The 5,996-nt window shown below is 38.5% G+C and overlaps 1 non-coding gene across 1 annotated transcript; it reads left to right on the forward strand.

Annotated features, from left to right (window-relative positions):
- The first annotated feature begins 236 nt into the window (after window positions 1-236).
- LOC112725988 (small nucleolar RNA R71) lies at window positions 237-344 on the forward strand. Its single transcript, XR_003165063.1, has one exon. It is a non-coding gene; the product is annotated as a small nucleolar RNA R71 (small nucleolar RNA).
- Window positions 345-5,996: the final 5,652 nt, after the last annotated feature.

Genomic DNA, 5,996 nt, shown 5'->3' on the forward strand with positions numbered 1-5,996 from the left:
AATATGGCTTTCAGAGTATCAATTTCAAGAACTCCCTTCTTCATAGGCGTCCCATTACTCACATGATTCCTCTCAGAAGTGTACATGAACTGGTTATTAGCAACCATGTCAATGAGTTCTTGAGCTTCTGCAGGTGTTTTCTTTAGGTGAATGGATCCACCTGCAGAGGTATCTAATGACATTTTAGCTAACTCAGACAGACCATCATAGAATATGTCCAGGATGGTCCATTCTGAAAGCATGTCAGAAGGACACTTTTTGGTCAGTTCTTTGTATCTCTCCCAAGCTTCATAGAGGAATTCACCTTCTTTCTGTCTGAAGGTCTGAACATCCACTCCAAGCTTACTTAGCTTTTGAGGAGGAAAGAACTTGGCTAAGAAAGCCTTGACCAGCTGATCCCAAGAGTTCAGGCTATCCTTAGGTTGAGAGTCCAACCATATTCTAGCTCTGTCTCTCACAGCAAAAGGGAAAAGCATGAGCCTGTAGACTTCAGGATCTACTCCATTAGTCTTAACAGTATCACATATCTGCAAGAATTCAGTTATGAACTGAAAAGGATCTTCGGATGGAAGTCCATGAATCTTGCAGTTCTGCTGCATCAGAGAAACTAATTGAGGTTTAAGCTCAAAATTGTTTGCTCCAATGGCAGGAATGGAGATGCTTCTTCCATGTAAATTGGAATTAGGTGCAGTAAAGTCACGAAGCATCCTCCTTGCATTATTATTATTTTCGGCTGCCATCTCCTCTTCCTGTTCGAAAATTTCTGAAAGGTGCTTGCTGGATTGTTGTAATTTAGCTTCTCTTAGTTTCCTCTTCAGAGTCCTTTCAGGTTCTGGATCTGCTTCAACAAGAATATTCTTGTCCTTGCTCCTGCTCATATGAAAAAGAGGGACAGAAAAATAATAATAATAGGGGTTCTTTTTACCATAGTATAGAGGTCCCTGTGTGAGTAGAAGAAAAGAAGAAGAAAAGAATGTAATGTAAGAAAAGAAACACAAGGGTGAGGAGAGGTTGAAAAAGGACTACAGATGCTGTTTGATTCTGACCTTCCTGCACTCAGAGTGGATTTTCTGGAGCTACAAAAGCCCAATTGGCGCGCTCTCAATTGAGTTAGAAAGTAGACATCTTGGGCTTTCCAGCAATATATAATAGTTCATACTTTGCCCAAGATTTGATGGCCCAAACAGGCGTTCCAAGTCAGCTCAAGAATTCTGGCGTTTAACTCCAAAACTGGCACAAAAGTTGGAGTTAAACGCCCAAACTAGCACAAAAGCTGGCGTTTAACTCCAAGAAAAGTCTCTACACATGGAAGCTTCAATGCTCAGCCCAAGCACACACCAAGTGGGCCCAGAAGAAGATTTCTGCATTAATTACTCATTTCTGTAACCCTAGGCTACTAGTTTTCTATAAATAGGACCTTTTGCTATTGTATTTGAGATCTTTGATAAGTCTTATGCTATCTTAGACACGTTTGGAGGTTGGCCATTCGGCCATGCCTAGACCTTGTTCTTATGTATTTTTATCGGTGGAGTTTATACACACCATAGGTTAAGGTGTGGAGCTCTACTGTTCTTCATGAATTAATACAAGTACTATTGTTTTTCTATTCAACTCAAGTCTATTTCTTCTCCAAGATATTCATTCGCACCCAAGAACATGATGAATGTGATGATTATGTGACACTCATCACCATTCTCACCTATGAATGCGTGACTGACAACCACTTCCGTTCTACATGCAAACAAGCTTGAATGTGTATCTCTTGGGTTTCTAATCTAAGGTTGGAACCTTCGTGGTATAGGCTAGAATTATTGGCGGCCATTCCTGAGATCCGGAACGTCTAAACCTTATCTGTGATATTCTGAGTAGGATATGGGAAGGGATGGCTGTGACGAGCTTCAAACTCGCGATTGTTGGGCGTGTGACAGACGCAAAAGGATCAATGGATCCTATTCCAACATGATCGAGAACCGACAGATGATTAGCCGTGCGGTGACAGCGCATTTGGAACGTTTTCACTAAGAGGACGGGAAGTAGCCATTGACAATGGTGATGCCCAACATAAAGCTTGCCATGGAAAGGAGTATGAATGATTGGAAGAAGGCAATAGGAAAGCAGAGGTTCAGGAGGAACAAAGCATCTTCATACGCTTATCTGAAATTCCAACCAAAGAATTACATAAGTATCTCTATCTTTATGCTTTATTTATATTTTAATTATCAATTCTCCATCACCATCTGAATTAAGCCTGACTGAGATTTACAAGGTGACCATAGCTTGCTTCAAGCCGACAGTCTCAGTGGGATCGACCTTTACTCACGTAAGGTTTATTACTTGGACGACCCAGTGCACTTGCTGGTTAGTTGTGCGGAATTGTGACAAAGTGTGATTCACGTTTAAGAGCTCCAAGTCCTTTGGCGCCATTGTTGATGATCACAATTTCGTGCACCAAGTTTTTGGCGCCGTTGCCGGGGATTGTTCGAGTTTGGACAACTGACGGTTCATCTTGTTGCTTAGATTAGGTACTTTTCTTTTTATTTTTCAGAATTTTAAGAATGAATTCTAGAGTTTCAAGGTGATGTTCTTATCATCACAAAAGCTGATTGATTCTCATCAATTTAGCTGCTGAATGTAATGTCCTGCTGAAGCTTGGCCAACCATGTCTAATCTTTTTAGACTGAAGCTTTAGACTAACATTGCATGATTCCTGGAATTCTTATTAAAAGTTTTGAATCCCTTTATTTTCTTTTCCATATAAGTTTCAAAAATCACAAAATTTTTTTTATAAAATCATAAAATAAAAAAACATTTTATGTTTCTTGTTTGAATCTAGTATCAATTTTTAAGTTTGGTGTCAATTGCATTCTTCTTGCATTTTTCGAAAACATGCAATATGTTCTTCATTAATCTTCAAGTTGTTCTTGATGATTTCATTGCTCTGATCTTTAAATTCTCTTGTTTTGTGTGTTTTGTTGTTTCTCATATGCATTCTCAATATGTTAGTGTCCCCTATATGAAAATTTTTAAGTTTGGTGTCCTGCATGCATTGTCTGTTTGATTTGAGTTTCCTAAGATTAATTATATTTTGATTGTTTCTCATCATTAAAAAATTCAACAAAAAATCTTAAAACTATGTCTTTTCAAGTCAATAATACAGAGAATTAAAGATTCAGAACATTCAGCAGAGGAATCAAACAGAAAAAGCTGGGCATTCAAAACGCCCAGTGAAGAAGGAAAACCGGCATTTAAACGCCAGCCAGGGTACCTGGCTGGGCGTTTAACGCCCAAAAAGGTAGCATTTTGGGCGTTAAACGCCAGAATGGATGCCATTCTGGACGTTTAACGCCAGGATGACACTAGAGGAAAGATTTTGTTTTTAACTCAAATTTTTTTCAAATCTTCGTAATTTTTCAAAATCAAATCTTTTTCAAATCATGTCTTTTCAATCATATCTCTTCAAAATCAATTTCTTTCCATTTTTTATTATTTTCGAAAATCCTTGTTATAATTAATGATTTACTTCAAAATTTTCTAGTTGTTACTTGCCTATTAGGAAAGGATCAAAAGTTTTAATTCTAGAATCATATCTTCTAATTTCTTGTTAGTCAAGTAATCAACTTTAATTTTAAAACTTTCTTTTTTTAAATTGATTTTCAATCATATCTTCTCAATCATATCTTTTCAATCGCATCTTTTCAAAATCAACTCTCAATCATATCTTTTTGATTTCTAATTTCAAAATCTTTTTCAAAAATCACTTAATTTCTTTCCAAATCTTAATTTTCGAAAATCTCAATCAAATTTTCAAATTTCTTTTTATTATTTCAAAATCTTCTTAATTTATTTTCGAAAATTCTTCCCCTCTTCTCATATCCTTCTATTCAAGGGACTAACACTCATCCTCAAGGTGCAATTCAAACTCTATCCTTCTTTATATGTTCGAATTCTCTTCTATCTACATCCTCCTTCTATTCTTCTTTTCCTATGACACCTCAAGGAATCTCTATACTGTGACATAGAGGATTCCCTACTTTCTTGTTCTCTTCTCTTTCATATGAGCAGGAACAAAGATAAAGGCATACTTGTTCAAGCTGATCCTAAACCTGAAAGGACCTTGAAGAGAAAACTAAGAGAAGCTAAAGCACAATTCTCTCTAGAGGGCCTAACAGAGCTTTTCAAAGAAGAAGAAACCATGGCAGCCGAAAACAACAATGCCAACAATGCAAGAAAGGTGCTTGGTGACTTTACTGCACCTACTCCCGACTTCTATGGGAGAAGCATCTCAATCCCTGCCATTGGAGCAAACAACTTTGAGCTTAAGCCTGAATTAGTTTCTCTAATGCAACAGAATTGCAAGTTTCATGGACTTCCATTGGAAGATCCTCATCAGTTCTTAGCTGAATTCGTGCAAATCTGTGACACTGTCAAGACCAATGGGGTTGACCCTGAAGTCTATAGACTTATGCTTTTTCCTTTTTCTGTAAGATACAGAGCTAGGACATGGTTGGATTCACAACCTAAAGAAAGCCTGAACTCTTGGGAAAAGCTAGTCAATACCTTCTTGGCAAAGTTCTTTCCACCTCAAAAATTGAGCAAGCTTGGGAAAGATACAAGCAATTGATCAGAAGGTGCCCTTCTGACATGCTTTCAGAATGGAGCATCATAGGTATTTTCTATGATGGTCTGTCTGAACTATGCAAGATGTCATTGGATAGCTCTGCTGGAGGATCTCTTCATCTGAAGAAGACGCCTGTAGAAGCTCAGGAACTCATTGAAATAGATACAAATAACCAATTCATGTACACTTCTGAAAGGAATCCTGTGAATAATGGGACAAATCAGAAGAAAGGAGTTCTTGAAATTGATACTCTGAATGCCATATTGGCTCGGAATAAAATATTAACTCAGCAAGTCAATATGATTTCTCAGAGTCTGTCTAGAATGCAAGCTGCACCAGGCAGTACTAAGGAAGCTTCCTCTGAAGAAGAAGCTTATGATCCTGAGAACCCAGCAATGAAAGAGGTGAATTACATGGGAGAACCCTATGGAAACACCTATAATCCTTCATGGAGAAATCATCCAAATCTCTCATGGAAGGATCAACAGAAACCTCAACAAGGTTTCAACAACAATAATGGTGGAAGAAACAGGTTTAGCAAAAGCAAGCCTTTTCCATCATCTTCTCAGCAACAGACAGAGAATTCTAAGCAAAGCCACTCTGACTTAGCAACCATTGTCTCTGATCTACTTAAAACCACTCAAAGTTTCATGACTGAAACAAGGTCCTCCATTAGAAATTTGGAGGCACAAGTGGGTCAACTGAGTAAGAAAATTACTGAACTCCCTCCTAGTACACTCCCAAGCAATACAGAAGAGAATCCAATGAGAGAGTGCAAGGCCATAAACACGTCTCACATAGCCGAACCTAGAGAGGTGGAAGAGGCAGTGATCTCCACTGAGGAAGACCTCAATGGACTTCCACTAACCTCCATGGAGTTCCCTAATGAGGAACCATGGGAATCTGAGGCTCACACTGAGACCATAGAGATTCCATTGAATTTACTTCTGCCATTCATGAGCTCTGATGAATATTCCTCCTTTGAAGAAGATGAAGATGTTACTGAAGAGCAAGTTGCTAAGTACCTTGGAGCAATCATGAAGCTAAATTCCAGGTTATTTAGTAATGAGACTTGGGAGGATGAACCTCCATTGCTCATCAAAGAACTGGATGACTTGACTAGGTAGAGATTACCTCTGAAGAGACAAGACCCTGGAAAGTTCTCAATACCTTGTACCATAGGCACCATGACCTTTGAAAAGGCTCTGTGTGACCTGGGATCAAGTATAAACCTTATGCCTCTCTCTGTAATGGAGAAGCTGGGGATCATTGAGGTACAAGCTGCAAGAATCTCACTAGAGATGGTAGACAATTCAAAGAAACAGGCTTATGGACTTGTAGAAGATGTCTTGGTAAAGGTTGAAGACCATTACATCCC

This window comes from Arachis hypogaea, chromosome 11 (genome assembly GCF_003086295.3).
Source record: "Arachis hypogaea cultivar Tifrunner chromosome 11, arahy.Tifrunner.gnm2.J5K5, whole genome shotgun sequence".
NCBI lineage: Eukaryota > Viridiplantae > Streptophyta > Magnoliopsida > Fabales > Fabaceae > Arachis > Arachis hypogaea.